This window comes from Gorilla gorilla, chromosome 18, assembly GCF_029281585.2.
Source record: "Gorilla gorilla gorilla isolate KB3781 chromosome 18, NHGRI_mGorGor1-v2.1_pri, whole genome shotgun sequence".
Taxonomy (NCBI): Eukaryota; Metazoa; Chordata; class Mammalia; order Primates; family Hominidae; genus Gorilla; species Gorilla gorilla.
The window spans coordinates 12328739-12347236 of NC_073242.2; the positions used below are offsets into that span (position 1 = coordinate 12328739).

General features: G+C 47.3%; 1 protein-coding gene across 4 annotated transcripts in view; it reads left to right on the forward strand.

The window, feature by feature from the left end:
- The window catches only part of ABAT (4-aminobutyrate aminotransferase), a 120755-nt gene that overhangs the window by 22310 nt on the left and 79947 nt on the right, over positions 1-18498 (forward strand). The gene's annotated exons all lie outside the window — the stretch shown is intronic.

Consider the following 18498-nt stretch of genomic DNA (forward strand, 5'->3'; position numbering starts at 1 on the left):
CTCCAGCTTTACCCGTGATAATGACAATGACCCATGAGTAGTGGCCACTCACATTGGCTGTGTATTTGTGTGTAGTTGCTCACCTTGTCACTCACAACAGCCCTATGAGGAAAGGCTGATCAGATTTCAGAGACAGGAAATGGAAGCTCAGAAAGGATGACTGACTCGCCCAGGGTCTCCTACTGAAAGGAGCATTTCTAGTGAGAAACCGAGGCTTGAAGACTCTGGAGTCCTGGTGTCTAGGACTGACCCACATGGATGCCTCTGCATATGCCCACTGCTGGCTCTGACCTCAGTTTACTCCTTCATCAAAGGGTGCAATTGTGTCTTTGCACCTAATGATCACAGCAGAGTTTGGGAAGATGAACTACCCCTGCAAATGAGAAAGGCTTGAAAAGTCATCAGTGCTGAATATGAACTGGTGGTATGTGGAGAAAGTCTGAAAGTGCTTTCCTTAGCCCCAGAGACAGGGTGTGGAGTGCAAGGCCAACCTTGTTTGTACTCAGGGGCTTTGGAAGTGCAGAGTGGCCTTGGATGGGTGGAGGTGAAGGCATGCTGAAGCTTGCTGAACCACTCCCGGATCATAGGTGAGCCAGGTTGGGTCTAGTCTGTTTTTTTTCCCTTGAGAGGAAGAGATGGTGGGTGCATTGCGGAGAGAGAGGGAAACAGTGACCCTGAGGTGGGGACGCACATCTGGACGCAAAGTGTTTGCCGAGAGCACTTGGCCACCTGCCCTCCCACGGAGCAGGTGCTAGTCTTGGGTCCCGCTCTTCCGGGTTCTTCAGAAGCTGAGCTCCGGTCTGTAATCACAGCACTTTGGGAGGCTGAGGCGGGCGAATCACGAGGTCAGGAGATGGAGACCATCCTGGTCAACACGGTGAAACCCCGTCCCTACTACAAATACAAAAAAAATTAGCTGGGTGTTGTGGCGCATGCCTGTAATCCCAGCTACACGGGAGGCTGAGGCAGGAGAATAGCTTGAACCAGGGAGTCGGAGGTTGCAGTGAGCCGAGATCACACCACCGCACTCCAGCCTGGCGACAGAGTGAGACTCCGTCTCAAAAAACAAAAAAAAACAAAACAAAAACAGAAGCTGAGCAGCTTGCTGTTTGTTTGGGCTGAGCAGTCCTTCCAGCAGCAGCCACCTGCCAACAAATCAGATCATTTGCGGGTCATCCATCAGGTCCCACGCGGTGCATCCCCTGAAAGGCCTGTGGCGGGGCTTGGGCTGAGACCTGTGTCTTAGACCTGTGAGATCAGGGGAAAGTCCTGAGTCTGGAAAGCAGCTGTGCTGCTGGCTCCCTGAGTGCCCGGGAGCCAGTGATTTCTGTCCAGGCCTCAGTTTCCTCATCTGTAAAATGGCAACAACAAAACTACCTTTTGAAACATTATATGAATGGTTGTTAAATTGGAAAACTGGATGATAAGAGTTGAATGCTCTTTTTTTTTTAAGAGACAGGGGTCTCACTCTGTTGCTCAAGCTGGAGTGCACTGGCACCATCGTGGCTTACTGCAGCCTCGGCCTCTAGGCTCAAGGGATCCTCCTGCCTCAGCCTCCCCAGTAGCTGGAACTATAGGCACATTCCCTGCCCCGCTATTTTACTTATTTTTTATTTTTTTTGTAGAGGCAAGGTCTTGCTGTGTTGCCAAGGCTGGTCTCAAACTCCTGGCCTCAAGCAATCCTGCCAAAGTGCTGGGATTATAGGCATGAGCCACCGCACCCGGCCAAAAGTTGAATGCTTCCTACCTACAAGACACTGGGTAACACTGGGTACTACTTGGACTATCTCATTTTTAGCCTCTCAATAAGGTGGGAAAGGTCTTCTTCTTTTAAGCTTCTTCACCAAGGTCACAGAGGTAGCAAGAAGTTGAAATAGGACTTGAACTAGGATCTGCCTGGCTCCAAAACCTAAGTCTGCAAACATGGGGTTATTGGAGGACCTCCCAGGGCCAGGGACTTAGAAGCCCTCCTCCTTCCCTTCCTGTACCTTTATTCCTCAAGTCTGTATAGACTTACTCTGTTTTTTTAACAATTTACTTTTTGAATAGGCAATCATGGCACGTGGTAAAACATCAAACACTGCAAGTCAATCTACAGAAAAAAAAGTAAATTTTTCTCCCTCATCCCAATCCTGTGGACCCCTTTGCCTCATTGGAGGCAAATAGTCACCAAGGCCAGGGTCTTACTATGTTGCCCAGGCTAGTCTCAAACTCTTGGCCTCAAGTGATCCTCCCATCTCAGCCTCCTGAAGTGCCGGGATTACAGGCATGAGCCACCAAGCCTGGTCTTCCTTTATGGTTAATGCTTTTTGTGTCCTACTTAAGAAGTCCGGCTGGGCATGGTGTCTCACGCCTGTAATCCCAACACTTTGGGAGGCCAAGGCAGGTGGATCACGAGGTCAGGAGTTCGAGACCAGCCTGGCCACCATAGTGAAACTCCATCTGTACTAAAAATACACAAAAAAATTAGCCAGGCATGGTGGCAGGTGCCTGTAGTCCCAGCTACTTGGGAGGCTGAGGCAGGAGAATCACTTGAACCCAGAAGGCAGAGGTTGCAGTGAGCCGAGATTGCACCACTGCACTCCAGCCTGGGTGACAGAGTGAGACCCTGTCTCAAAAAAAAAAGTCCAAGGTCATTTGTATTGTTTCTTCTATTATCTTCTGGAAGCTTTCATGTTTTGCCTTTCATATTTATCTCCAGCATCCACCTGGGGTTGATTTTTATGTATTGTATTAGGTAGAATCATGATTAATTTTTTCCCACATAGATAGTTCATTTGGCCCAGTATCACTGCCTCCATTGTCAAAAATCAAGTGTCCATATATGCATGTATGTGTTTCTATTCTCTGTTCAGTTCTATTAATCCGTGTGTTTAATCTTTGCCCCCATACCACGTCTTGACTGCTGTAGCCTTAGAATATGATAGGCATTGCCTCGTTGCCCTCTAAAGAGACTGCACCAATCAAGACTTACTAACAATTTGACAAAAATGTATTGGGCTTCCAATACAGTGCCAGATGGTATCATGATGGGAATTCAAGTGTAATCATATGCACAGCTTCTACCTTAAAGTGTATAGTCTTATAAGTGACAAGACATGAACCAAATAATTCCACAAATAGAGGTAACATATGAATGTGATGGGGCCACAAAAGGGAGTCGTGTAGGATTCTTTGCTAAAAGGAAGATTTGATCTTGTGGGAGAGGTTCGGGGAAGTCTTCTCTGAGAAAGTGAGTCATGAACTGATATCAGAAGTGTGAGTAGAAATGAAGGAATCAGAAGCAAGGGAAAAGCATTTTGGGTGGTGGGAACAGCATCTGCAAAGACTGAGTAGAAGCCTTCCCAGGACAAACACTAGATCCTCGCGGCCAAACCCAGAGTCAGGAAGGTGCTATGCACAGAAATTGGAATGGTGATAGGGACCAGACCTCAAGGCCTTTAAACTACATTCAACAGCTGGTTTTTATACCTAGAACAACTATCCTAAGAACAATAACAAGAGTCACCTTGAATATTCTGGATTTAGGGTAGTTCCAAGAGCCTTTTCAGCACAACTAGGGTTGCTTCTTGGCAGGAGAAGAATGTGTATGGCAACCCCTGGAGTGACACATCAGTTTTATTAAGCTTCATCCCCCAGCTCCTGGCACTGAATATTTCATTTTTGCTAGCAGTGGAAGCAACAGTTTTACTGTGCAGTCAGCCCAAGTTCTGGCAGCAGCAGCATCTGCCTGGCACCATCTCAGGTCTGGAACTCTTTTCTCCCCAGCCTGGTGAGTGTCTTGCTTGCTGGAGTGTCCCTTAAGGTGGACCTGGTGCCAGCCACAGTGCTGTGAACTTGAACTGTTTCTCCTCATTCACCATCATCTCTACTCCTCACCCATGGAGGCATGATTCCTACTCTATGGATAAGAACACAGAAGCTTAGAGAGCTTAAGTCACTTGCCTAAGACCACACACATTCCAAAGGGCAAATATAAAAGTCTCCAACTGTATATTTTTCTACATTTTTTGTGGTACTTTTTTCCTTTTCAAAATATAGAGTGAGTCATACTCATCAGGAATTTTACGTACAGAATGACAACATTTCTGGGGAGTAGGACAGGATTCTGAGATGTTTCCAATCTGTGCCTTGAGCGGATCCAATGATTTATCCAGATGTAAGACCTTCATCTCATTCTCGGCAGTGCCTTTTAAATTTGGCAGCCAACATGGGATTTTGGTTCTTTCTGCACCAAGTGGAGTAATTAAGAAGGTTTTCATCAAGGTAAATATCTGCTGGGTTTCTATAGAATTGTGGAGAGGAAGTTGAATATACACCAGCACCCAAAATCTCATTAAATGGGTCTGCCCCTTGTTCCAGGACAGGAGAGCCAAACATAGCGGACAGGATTGATGTTGTTTTCATGAATGTAGGTGGCCGCTGTGTTCTTTGTAGGTTTTCAAGGTGGGAATTTGTTGGCAAATGAATGTATGAAGAAGCCAGGAGTTAACACTGCTTCAGGGAGGTTTTAGAGCCTGGGGGAAATAATGTTGTTTTAGAATTTTTAGAATAAGTATTCGCAGTGTGTTGGGGGAGAAAAAAAACCCTGAAAAATAGAATACAGATTTCAGTTAAGCTCTCCCTTCATCAAACCACACTTGCCCATATTGGCACATAGCTTGTTGCTATAGCCACACCTCCTCTGTTTATTATCTACTTAGTTCTTGGTAATATACTGTGTACTATGAGTACCCTCTCTGGGAACCCCACAATAACCCTTTGATGTGATTTCAGACCCATTTTACAGATGAGGGGCTATTACAGAACTTGCACCAGGTCCTCAGAAACCAAGTGAGGGAGTTGGGATTTGAACCCCTTCACCTGAACACTTGCGCCTGCCTGCAGTTAATACATCACATTGGAGCAGATAACCTGCCACATTTCCTGGAGAGCAGGGTTCTCTGCTGCAACTGTGCTCCCCCGGGAACTTTTTTTTTTTCCAAGACAGACTCTCACTCTCTTACCTAGGCTGGAGTGCAGTGGCACAATCTTGGCTCACTGTAATCTCTGCCTCCTGGGTTCAAGCAATTCTCCTGCCTCAGCTTCCTGAGTAGCTGGAATTACAGTCGTGCACCACCACACTCGGCTAATTTTTGTATTTTTAATAGAGACGGGGTTTCGCCATGTTGGCCAGGCGGGTCTCAAACTCCTGATCTCAGGCGATCCTCTGGCCTCAGCCTCACAAAGTGCTGGGATTACAGGTGTGAGCCACCGCACCCAGTGCCAAGGGACTTTTGGCAAGGTCTGGAGATGCTTTTGGTTGTTACAACTGGTGGGGGAATGAAGAATGCTACTGGCATCTGGTGGGCAGAGGCCAGGGATTCTGCTAACCATTCTAACTCCTCCCTCCGCAGCAAAGAATTACCTGGCCCCAAAAGTCAATAGTGCTGAGGTTGCAAAACCCTGAATAAAAGAGCACAACTTTTCTATACCCCTTCCAGTGTTTTCACAGGAAGTTCTGTTACGAACCACACCTGTTTTCAGTACCTTGTCCCTGGTGACTGGTTCTTATCGGGTTTCTGGGCTTTCCTTCCAGTAGAGTGGCAGGACCTGGGTTCCATGTTACAGTCAGTAAAACGTGGGCCGGTCACCGTGGCTCATGTCTGTAATCCTAGAACTTTGGGAGGCCAAGGTGGGAGGATCACTTGAGGCCAGGAGTTAGAGACTAGTCTGGGCAACAAAGTGAGACTTTGTCTCTACAGAAAATAAAAAAATTAGCCAGGCACTGTGGTTCATGCTTGTGGTCCCAGCTACCTGGGAGGCTGAGTTGGGAGGATAAGCCCAGGAAATCAAGGCTGCAGTGAGCTGTGATCACACCACTGCCCTCCAGCTTGGGCGACAAAGCAAGACCCTATCTCAAAAAAATACATTATAATTAATAAGTAAATAAGTAAATAGAGTCCATAAAATGCTTTTGGCAACATGGCTAAGAAGGAGGCAGTTGAGCAGGTGAGGTTTGCCTCTTACAAGCTGCATTCCAGGACATTTCCAGTACTGCAGACTCATACCTTTTTTGCTAGGGGGATTGAGAGGAAAATCCCCCCCAAAGGGCCTGAAGCTCTTAGCACTTGCCATGTCATATTCTTTTCCTCCTGATGGGAATGGAGCATGCTCACAAATTCACACCTTTGCTGCTGAACATGGTATGCCAAAGGTCACTGCACTCCGCTGGGCTAGCTATCTGCATTTCTATCTTGAAGGAGCAAGCAAACGCAAATCTCTCGCCTTGCCCTTTGTGCGGGGGTTCGGCTACCTGGCTGATTGAAAGAACACTTCCCCTACTACATTTAAGGAGAACTTTGCTTGGCTCAGAACTTTGAAGGATCCAAAGGTACCTTTTTCTTTTTTGAGGTGGAGCCTCACTCTGTCGCCCAGGCTGGAGTGCAGTGGTGCAATCTCAGCTCACTGCAATCTCCACCTCCCAGGTTCAAGTGATTCTCCTGCCTCAGCCTCCTGAGTAGCTGGAATTACAGGTGCACACCACCACATCTGGCTAATTTTTGTATTTTTAGTAGAGAATGGGGTTTTACCATGTTGGCCAGGATGGTCTCGAACTCCTGACCTCAGGTGATCCACCTGCCTCAGACTCCCAAAGTGTTGGGATTACAGGCGCGAGCCACAATGCCCGGCCTCCATGTGTAACTTTTGACTCCCCAAAAACTTTACTACTAATAGCATCCGGCTAACCTGAAGCCTACTTCAGTTAATTACAAGATTAGCCTCTCCATATATTTTATGCATCCATGACATACCTAGCTTTTTCTTAAATTTTTTCAATGTTTCTAGGCTACACAGTTTGTCTTTGAGTTTTTCTAATTGTCACAAATCTCCAAAAAAAATTCCAGTATATTTATTGAAAAAAATCCTCATATTAGTGGACCCATGCATTTCAAATCCGTGTTATTGAAGGGAATACTCTTTTTAGGTCTTTTTATTTTTATTTTTTTGAGACAGACTCTGAGTGTCGCTCTGTCACCCAGACTGGAGTGCAGTGGCGCGATCTCAGCTCACTGCAACCTCCGCCTCCCGGGTTCACGTGATCCTCATGCCTCGGCCTCCTGAGTAGCTGGGATTACAGGCATGTGCCATCATACTGGGCTAATTTTGGTATGTTTAGTAGAGACTGGGTTTTGCCATGTTGGCCAGGCTGGTCTTGAACTCCTGACCTCAAGTGATCTGCCCACCTCAGCTTCCCAAAGTGCTGGGATTACGGGTATAAGCCACCATGCCCAGCTTGTTTTTAGGTCTTGAACTTGCTTGGAGGGTTTTATTTTGTTTCACTTTGCCCATTCTTTTAAGTACATTTTTTGTTTTGAGATTAGTGTAGATTCACACACAGTCATAAGAAATGATACAGAGAGATCCTATGGGTCCTTCATCCTATTTTCCCCAACGGCACCATCTTACTAACCCATAGAGTACAATATCACAACCAAGATACTGACATTGATACAGTCCATCCATTTTAATTTTAATTTTTTTATTCTTTATTTTTATTTATTTGTTTATTTTTTGAGACAGAATCTCACACTGTCACCCAGACTGGAGTACAGTGGCACGATCTCCGCTCACTGCAAGCTCTGCCTCCCAGGTTCACGCCATTCTCCTGCCTCAGCTTCCCAAGTAGCTGGGACTACAGGCGCCCGCCACAATGCCCAGATTTTTTTTTTTTTTTTCAGTAGAGACAGGGTTTCACCGTGTTAGCCAGGATGGTCTCGATCTTCTGACCCGCCCGCCTCGTCCTTCTGATCCGCCCGCCTCGGCCTTCCAAAGTGCTAGGATTACAGGCGTGAGCCACCGCGCCTGGCCCAGTCCATCCATTTTATTCAGATTTTCCCAGCTTTACATGCATTCACCTTGCACGTTTTTTGTTTGTTTGTTTTGTTTTGTTTTGTTTTTGAGACAGGGTCTTGCTCTGTCACCCAGACTGGAGTGCAGTGGTGCAATCAATGGCTCACAATAGCCTTGAGCTCCTGGGCTTAAGCAATTCTCCCGAGCAGCTGGGACCACAGGCACATGCCACCATGCCTGGCTACCTTTTTTATTTTTTGTAGAGATGGGGTCTCACTATATCACCCAAGCTGGTCTGGAACTCCTGGGCTCAAGCCATCCTCCCACCTCAACCTCCCAAAGTGCTTGGATTACAGGCATGAGCCACCGCACCTGGGGCCAGCTTTGAAAGATTTTGATTTGAGGTTCGCAGTTGCCATTGCCACTTTGCTGAAAAAAGGGGCTCAAATTCCAGTGGAGTGTGGAGTCAGTCATGATGGGTGCATTTCCAAGGCTGAGACATCCCTGGAGTAACTTTAGGTGTCTGTCCTGGGCTGTGTCCTGGCAGAGAAGGAAGGCAGGCCGCCGCATCCTAACACCTGAGTTCCTGTTTGGGACACACAGAGAACTCTGTGCTCCCGCCTACACTCTGCCTTCCCTGACTTCCTCCCCATTCCCGACGTTTCACTTGATTGTCAGGCCCAGCTGGCAGCATTCTGCTGGAACCACTGGGCCAGCAAGCCTGAGAGGTGATGACCCTTTAGTACCTCGGGACAAGGGCATTCACCCTTGTCTGACCAGTGACTGTCCCCGTGAGCTCAGTTCTTTGTTCTGGGTCTCGAGTCTGGAGAGCCCCACCTTTGCTTGGGGACGTCCTTTGCAAGTAAGAGCAGCATGTCAAAGCTACGCGGTTTTGGGAGAAAGTGCTGAGTCTACAAGACATCTCCCCACTGGAGCTGGCATTGTGGGAGAGAGAGGAGAACTCTTCAGAGATTTCTGTTAAAAGACTGGAATGAGAAGCAGATGGTTCATACTGGTTGAGATAAGAGGCCAGCGCCTTGCTGTAGTTTTAATTTTCCGCAGGATCCCAGTGATTGTAAAGATTTTGTTTCTCTACCTCTGCAGAATCACCCCTAAGCACTGCATTCATGATTCTGCAGAAAAACTAGGCAGACAGACAGACCTGGTTCAAATCCCAACTGCCTCTTACTTGTGGCAAGAATAGGATGAGTTTTGCTCAACCTTATCTCAGCCTCAGCTTCTCAGTCTGCAAACTGGCACTACTCCACTACATCACAAGATGTTTAAGAGCATCAGTGATGTCTGGAAATCAGTTAGCATCGGGTTAGTGTAGATAAAGCCTAATCCACCGCAGGGCCTTTTGGCTTTCTTTGCCTCCGTTTTCTCATCTGCTAAGTGGAAAGAAATTTTCCTTGCATTGGAGTGATGTTAAGTCTGAAAATACATAGCACTCGACGTCAGTAGAGATACAGAGCAGTTTTCAGTGGAAGCTGAACAGAGTGGTTTGACTCCAGTACACCAGCTCAATGCCAGTTCTTGGGGCAGAGCAGTTGACCCGAGGGAGTGGATAATTAAACAATGCACAGAACCTTAGAACCTGGGACTAGGAGGGATCTCTGAGCTGATTGGGTCTAAACCAAGTCCCTTTGCCTGATGCTTAAAGCCCCTCTCCTGCATCTTAGACAAGAAGGCGTCCAGCCTCCAGAGTGGATCCCACTCCAAGGCAAGGAGCTTTCTTAGTTATTGAGCCAAAATCCGCCTTCCATTTTGTAACTTATTGAAGATTGCAGCCATAGTACAGGACAGAGCTGGGACTCAAACCCAGGTCTGAGTGCACAGCCCATGACCCTAACACCTGGGCCCCATTGCCTCTGTAATCCAAGGTTCCTACTGTTGCACTCCATTCTGTCCAGAACTCAGCACAGCACTGGGAACCCAGGAGGATTAAAGAAGGGCCAGGGTGACTGTGCAGGGGGACCCTGGGGAAGAAGGCTGACCTCTGGTCGGGAACTCTCAAAAATTTTGGGATCAGGCCAGGCGTGGTGGCTCACTCCTGTAATCCCAACACTTTGGGAGGCTGAGGCAGACAGATCACTTGAGGTCAGGAGTTCAAGACCAGCATGGCCAACATGGTGAAGCCCTGTCTCTACTAAAAATACAAAAATTAGCCGTGTGTGGTGCACGCCTGTAATCCCAGCTACTCAGGAGGCTGAGGCAGGAGAATCACTTGAAAGGAGGCAGAGGTTGCAGTGAGCCAAAATTGTGGAGCCACTGTACTCCAGCCTGGGTGACACAGCGAGACTCTGTCTCAAAAAAAAATAAAGAGAGAAGTTTGGTATCAGCAACCTGACTGTGGTCCCTGAGCTCTGGCCAGCCCTTCTTCTGGCTTGTAGATGCTGATGGGCCCATGGGACCATTACAGGAGTGAATAGGAAGTGTTCCCAGCAGCCGGGTGCCTGGGGGGCAGATTGGAGAAGCCTGGTCTTGGACAGGCCTCTTCAAGCTGACCCCAGGACATCCACTTCCCCTGTGGAGGAAGCTCCTCAGGTTAAGTGAACATTCACTGATTTTAATTTTTTCTCCTGGAAAACTGGCTTGCTGCTCCCATCCCCAGAGGTATCCATGTCCCAGGGAATTACCAACTCTCAACATGTAACTTACATTGCGCATCGACTGTGAAATCAAGGAGAACAAGAGACGAGGAGCTTGCGTGCTGGCGGAGAGCGACCGATGAATCATGAACGAATGAGAAAGAGACAGATAAGGGTGACAAAAATAAAATGTGTTGGTCTGAAAGCAGTGGGACTACTTTAAGTTGGAGTCAAGGAAGGCTGTTCTGAGCAGGTGGTATTTGGGCTGAGGAATGAGACAGCCGTTTCAGGCCCGGGGGAAACTCATTCTAGGCAGGGACACAGCAGATGCATGGCAGGTCCCGTGTTGGGAGGTCATCATTAGAAGGTTGGGTTTTATTCTCTCTGCAATTAGAGATCTTTGGTAGGTTATTAACTAGGGAGTGACATGATGTGTTTCACTTTAAAATAATCCCTATGGCTGCTCCGTGCAAAGTGGATTGAACAAGACCTCGATGGGATCAGAGAGACCACTTAGGTGGCTGCCACAGTCAATTACAAGTGGAAGTGGCTTGGATTCAGGTGGGGACAGGAAGAGAGGATGATCTGGAAATGCCCGGAACAGTCCAGGCATGAGTAACTGCAGTCAGTGCCTGGGTTCAGATCCAAGCCTTTGTAATAATGTATGAATTTGAAACTCCCTTTCCTCCTGCGCAAGTTAAAGGTTTTTTGTTGTTTGCTTTTTGTTTTTTGGTTTTTTTTTTTTTGGAGATGGGGTCTTGCTCTGTCACCCAGGCTGGAGTACAGTGGTGTGATTGCAGCTCACTGCAACCTCCACCTCCCAGGTTCAAGAGATTCTCCTGCCTCAGCCTCCTGAGTAGCTGGGATTACAGGTACAAGCGACCACGCCCAGCTAATTTTTTGTAGTTTTAGTAGAGAAGGGGTTTCACCATGTTGGCCAGGCTGGTCGCAAACTCCTGACCTCAAGTGATCCACCTGCCTCAGCCTCCCAAAGTGCTGGGATCACAGGCGTGAGCCACCTCGCCTGACCCTGTGCAAGCTTTAAATTGCAGGAGGTGATCCTTTGTACATTGGAGGTGGTAGTAGTAATAGCTGACATGATCAGTAAAAATATTCATTGAGATCATACATTCACTTCCTGGAGCTGCTGCAAAAAATTTGTCACAAACTGAGTGACTCAAAACAATGGAAGTTTATTCTCTTACAGTTCTAGAGGCCAGAAGTCCAAAATCCAGAGATCAGTAGGACTGTACTCTCTCTGATGGCTCTAGGGTTCCAACCTTGCCTGCTGCCAGAGGAGTGGCTGAGAATAACTGTGTACATGGCCCTCCTTCAGCAATTGCTCTGTTCTGTTGTGTGGAGAGATCACATTTTGTTTATCTGCTCATCTGCTCATGGTCCCTTGGGTTTGTTTCCCCCTTCTGGCTCTTTTTTTTTTTTTTCTTTGAGACAGAGTTCCACTCTTGTCCCCCAGGCTAGAGTGCAATGGCGCGATCTCAGCTCACCACAACCTCCGCCTCCTGGATTCAAGTGATTCTCCTGCCTCAGCCTCCCAAGTAGCTGGGATTACAGGCACCTGCCACCACACCCAGCTAATTTTTGTATTTTTAGTAGAGATGGGGTTTTCACCATGTTGTCCAGGCTGGTCTCGAACTCCTGACCTCAGGTGATCCACCTGCCTCGGCCTCCTGAAGTGTTGGGATTACAGGCGTGAGCCACTGCGCCCGGCCTTCTGGCTTTTATGAATAGTGCCGCAATTGGCAGGGCACGGTGGCTTATGCCTGTAATCCCAGCACTTTGGGAGGCCAAGGTGGGCAGGTCACGTGAGGTCAGGAGTTCAAGACCAGCCTGGCTAACATGATGAAGCCCCATCTCTACAAAAAAAATACAAAAATTAACCAGGCGTGGTGGCACACACCTGTAATCCCAGCTACTCGAGAGGCTGAGGCACAAGAATCACTTGAACCAAGGAGGTGGAGGTTGAAGTGAGCCAAGATTGCGCCACTGCACTCCAGCCTGGGCAATAGAGAGAAACTCTGTCTCAAAAAGAAAAAACAAACAAACAAAAAATAAGTAGTGCTGCAACGAACAGCAGCAGATAAGTATCTGTTTGAGTCCTTGCTCTCAGTCTTTGGGGTATGTACCTAGGGGTGGAATTGCTGGGTCATATGGTGATTCTGTGTCTAACTTTTTGAGGAACTGCCTGTTTTCCACTCTGTGCCACACAGTTTTGGTTGAAGTAGTTACGGAACCGCCCCAGATCAAATGTGGGGAGAGATAGATGCCACCTCCCAGTGAGGGACTACTAGGTCACAGAGGGAAGAGATTGGGGATGGGAGATGCTGTTGCGGCCATCTTTGGAATGTACAAATGGCCACTTGAGTAGTGATTCCTTCATTTATTTATTTTTGCAGGGAATTATTTTTTTTAAAGGGCCTCGGATCACCTAAGGTCAGGAGCTCAAGACCAACCTGGGCAACATGGTGAAACCCTATCTCTACAAAAATTAGCCAGGCATGATAGCAGGTACCTGCAATTCCAGCTACTTAGGAGGTTGAGTCAGGAGAATCACTTGAACCTGGGAATCGGAGTTTGCAGTGAGCCGAGATCGTGCCATTGCAATCCAGCCTGGGCGACTGACTGAGACTCCGTCTCAAAAATAATAATAAAATAAAATAAAACAGGGCCTCACTCTGTCACCCAGGCTGGAGTGCAGTGGCATGATCACGGCTCACTGCAACCTCGACCTCTTGGGCTCAGGTGATTCTCCCACCTCAGCCTTCCAAGTAGCTGTGACTATAGGCGTGTGCCACCTGGCTAATTTTTGTATTTTTTTTGTAATTTTTGTAGAGACTGAGTTATACCATGTTGCCCAGGCTGGTCTTAAACTCCTAGGCTCAAGTGATCCACCCACCTCTGCCTCCCAAAGTGCTGGGATTACAGGTGTGAGCCACCATGCCCAGCCTGCAGTGAACACTTCTTGCTGCTTGCCCTGAACGCACACCGTGCTGGATGTAGGACACAGACATGAGTATTGCACGTGTGGTTTTTGCCCTCTCACAGCTTGTGGTTACTTGGAGAAGAGCCATTAACTAAAATTGCAAAATTAATTTTGGGGAAAGGGGGCTGGACTTTCCTGATATTTTCTTCCTCCTTTTATCTTTAAGTTGATGAATAACTTAACATAGCAAATTGCACTAAACTTACATACGCGGCTCCATGAATTTTTACCTGTGAATACAACCATGTAACCAGCACCTAGATCAAGATCTAGACCGTCCCGAGCCCCCAGAAAGTTCCCTCATACCCCAGTGGGTAACTGCTATTTAACATCTTCGCCATAGATTAGCTGAGCCTATTTTAGAACTTTATAAACGGAATCATACAGTAGATACTCCTTGATGTCAGGCGTCTCCCTCTGCACTGTTTGTGAAATCCCGCAATTAATCCCTTTTTTAAAGAGACATTGACTTGCTGTCACCCAGGCTGGAGTGCTGTGGCTTGATCATAGCTCCCCTGCAGCCTTGAGCTCCTGGGATCAAGCAATCTTCCCACTCAGCTTCCCAAGTTGCTGGAACTACAGGTGTGCACCACTACACCTGGCTAATTTTAAAACATTTTTTTTTTTTTTAATTTAGAGACAGAGTCTCGCTATGTTGCTCAGGCTGGTCTTGAGCTCCCCAGCTCAAGCAGTCATCCTGCCTCAGCCTCCCAAAGTGCTGGCATTACAGGCATGAGCCACCATGCTGGCCTTAATTCTTTTTTTTTTTTTTCTTTGTTTTGTTTTTTCTCTTTGAGATGGAGTGTCACTCTGTCTGTCACTCAGGCTGCAGTGCAGTGCTGCAATCTTGGCTCACTGTAACCTCTGCTACCCGGATTCAAGCAATTATCTTGCCTCAGCCTCCCAAGTAGCTGGGACTACAGGCACGCACCACCACACCTGGCTAATTTTTGTATTTTTAGTAGAGACGGGGTTTCACCCTGTTGGCCAGGCTGGTCTCAAACTCCTGAACTAAAGTGATCTACCTGGGCCTCCCAAAGTGCTTGGATTGTAGGCGTGAGCCACCATACTAGTCTTGACCTTAATTCTTTAACAACAGCAGTATAGACTGTAAAGGAAACATGTTCTGTGCCACAGGAGCATATAGTAGTGAGCTGTAATCAAATCTGGAGTGAATAATGTGAACACTGGGTAGAGAAGCACTCACGCTTACTAAGCATGCACTATTGGCCAGGCCCTGCCCTTAGAAGGAGAGGGTGGGACCTGCCTGGCCAGAGGCCACAAGCTCTGGAACAGTCCCCCATGGGTTGGACCCCACCTCTGCTCTTCACTATCCGATGTGACTGAGCAGGTGACTTCACTTTGCTGTGCCTCAGATTTTCCTTCTGTATAATTAAAATACTGATGGTTACTGCATTATCCCCCAAACCTCAATGATCAATAAACATGGAGCTCTGTAATCAGGGAGCTTGCATTGTTCTGGGGATGCTGAGGAGATAGAGGTAAAATAGGGGATACGTGTTAAGCAGGAAGAGGGGAGGGAAGGGGAGAGGGAGGGCAGGGGTGCAATTGAAAGTCAGACAGCCAAGACCTGAGGAAGACAGGACGGGAACCCCTGTCTCTCTGTGGAAGAGATTTTTGGGGAGTGGAATGGGCAGGAGCAGGCTCTTGGGTCAGGCTCATCTGGCACGTTCAAGGAACCACGAGGGGGCCAGTGTGGCTGGAGCAGAGCAGGAGGGGGTGGCAGGGAGGGGAGAGACATGGAGGTGTAGGTGTAGGGGGGTCCTGCAGGCCTCCTGGAGGCCACTCTGATGGCATTGGCTGTCACTCTGGGATGGGGGTGTATTGGTTCATTCTCAAACTGCTATAAAGAAATACCTGAGACTGGAGAATTTATAAAGAAAAGAGGTTTCATTGGCTCATGGTTCTGCGGGCTGTACAGGAAGTATAGTAGCTTCTGTTTGTGGGGAGACCTCAGGAAACTTACAGTCATGGCAGGAGGTGAAGGGGGAGCAGGCATCTTACATGGCCAGAGCAGGAGGAAGAGAGAGAGCAGAGAGGTGCTGCACTCCTTTTTTTTTTTTTTTTTTTTTGGTGTTTTGCCCAGGCTGGAGTGCAATGGCACGATCTTGGCTCACTGCAACCTGGGTTCAAGCAATTCTCCTGCCTCAGCCTCCCAAGTAGCTGGGATTATAGGCATGCACCACCACGCCCAGTTAATTTTTATATTTTTAGTAGAGACAGGGTTTCACCCTGTTGGCCAGGCTGGTCTCGAACTCCTGACCTCAAGTAATCCTCCCGCCTCGGCCTCCCAAAGTGCTGGGATTATAGGCGGGAGCCACTGCACCTGGCTACACTCTTTTCAACAACCAGATCTCATGAGAACTCTTTCACAAGAACAGCACCAAACCGATGGTGCTAAACTATTCATGAGAAGCCCACCCCCATGATCCAGGCCCCTCCCACCAGGCCTCTCCTCCAACATTGGGGATTACGTTTCAACGTGAGATTTGGGTGGGGACATGGATCCAAACCATATCAGGGGACCATTGGAAGGTTTTCACCAGAGGGAGGACTGGTGTGATCTGACCTAACTTTTGCAAAGGACTGCTCTGGCTCCTGTGTTGATTGCACACAGACCACAGCCCATGAGAGGAGAAGGTTGATGCTTAGGACACGGCAGGAACCCTGGGGCTTGGATCACAGGGGAAGTGATGGAGGCAGGAAAGTGGGCAGACTCTGGATCTGTTTTCAAGGTGGAGCCAACAGGATTGACTGATGGACTAGGTGTGATGCATGAGAGGGTGCCAGGAAGATGCAGGCACCGAGATCCAGGCAGAGTTGACGAACACCTCTCTACTGTCAATGTATTGTTTTTACGGGTACCTTGTATTTATATGAAAGGATACTGGCTTTCTAGATACAGTAATGATATAAAAGTTTCCACTTAAATTACTGCTGTTAAGGGCCGGGTGCAGTGGCTCACACCTGTAATCCCAGCACTCTGGGAGGCTGAGGTGGGTGGATCACCTGAGGTCAAGAGTTCAAGACCAGCCTGGAGTTTCGGCCAACATGGAGAAACCCCGTCTCTACTAAAAATACAAAAAATTAGCCGGGCGTGGTGGTGTGCGCCTGTAGTCCCAGCTACTCAGGAGGCTGAGGCAGGAGAATAGCTTGAACCCGGAAGGCGGAGGTTGCAGTGAACCAAAATCGTGCCATTGCTCTCCAGCCTGGGTGACAGAGTGAGACTCTGTCTCAAAAAAAAAAAACCAAAAAATTATTGCTGTTAAAAAGCAAGATAATTTCGAGCAAAAGTCTTACAAATATTGGTAAATAATAGAGCGTTTAGGTGGATGGCAAATGGTGACTTAGGGAAAGCACACACTTTGTGTGTTGCTGACATGTTAGCAGAAAAAGGAGACAGTGTCTGAGGGCAATAGTGGCCCTCTTGGGTCTGTGTCCGTTCTCTAAAAACTGAACTCTGCTTGAAATTGAGTGAAATGGATCACCAGTTTGTTATTGGGAAGACAGGAAAGACCTATAGTTTGAAGGCTTGGAATGCCTACATGGGGGACCAGCAAACTGTTTCTGTAAAGGGCCAGACAGTAAGTATTTTTGGCATGTGGGCCATGTGGTTTCTCTTGCCACTATTCAGCCCTGCCATTGTAGCGCAAAGCAGCCATGAATGAATAGGTGTAGCTGTGTTTCAATAAAGCTTTATTTAAAAAAGCAGGCCAGTGGCCATAGTTGTGGATCCTTAGCCTACAGTCTGCATCCCAGAACACAGAGCCTCAAGAGCATCCTCTTTCCTGGCCTTCCAGAAATTTGAGACTTCTTAACTCCAAGCTTTCCTTTCTTCCACTATCTTGGGATAAGTCGAGAAGTTTCCCTTTGTGTCACCTGCAGGTGCACCAAACTCCCTGAATGTGCTGACCTACTTTCAACTTTAAGTATTTCCACCTGGGAACTAGAATCAAATTTGACTGGTTCAATGCTAGAAAGCTAATGTCCTTTTTATAGTCTGTTTGGAAGCTCATCTCCTCTTGCCACACCTTCGGAAACCAAACTGAACACGGATCAATTTCCAAGTGCCTCTGGGGCTCTCTGTTAATGCCACGTCGAGTTACTCAGTAGTTGTTTTCCTATAATTAAACATCTGGACACATTGGGCTGCCATCCACTGAAGTTACTCTCATGCCCTGGTGAAGTATCTCTGTGCCTATTATTTGAGAATGCTAGAGAGACTTCTTTTCTCCAAACATTTGATAAAATTAATAATACAGGTTATTAATGAAGAATCAGAAACTACAAAAAGGTGGCAACAAATAGACAGCCATGCCATGGCCTCATATCCAAAATGCAACGGTGCTAAACAGAAAACACATGTCTTTCCAGCCTTGCTTTGTTGTGTAGCAGTTTATGATTTTGTTTTTTTGTGCCTGTAAAAAATTGTAGCCAGACTGCATATAAAATTTTATGTTCTTTTTTTCTCTCATTACATGGCTTAAAAAATCCCTTCCCTATCTTTTTACACAGTTTTCAGTTAATGTCATATAATCAAGTTGTTGTACCACAACTTATTTGAGCAATCCTCTACCATTGGTCATTTACATTGTTTTCAACTGAGCACGCTTCTTTTTTTAAAAAAATTTTTTAAATTTTTGTACAAATGGGGTCTCACTATGTTGCCCAGGCTGGTCTCGAACTCCTGGCCTCAAGCAATCCTCCCACCTCGGCCTCCCAAAATGCTGGGATTATAGGCATGAGAGACTGTGCCTGTGGCTTTCACTGCTCTGAACATCTCTGAGCGTAGAACTATTCCTTCATGTAGTATTGCTTGCATTAGCTAAATTTCTAGACTTGGGATTTTTTTTTTTTTGATGGGGTGATGTATTAGTCCATTTTCACACTACTATAAAGATACTACCTGAGGCCGGGCGCGGTGGCTCACGCCTGTAATCCCAGCACGTTGGGAGGCCGAGGTGGGCGGATCATGAGGTCAGGAGATCGAGACCATCCTGGCTAACACGATGAAACCCCGTCTCTACTAAAAATGCCAAAAATTAGCCGGGC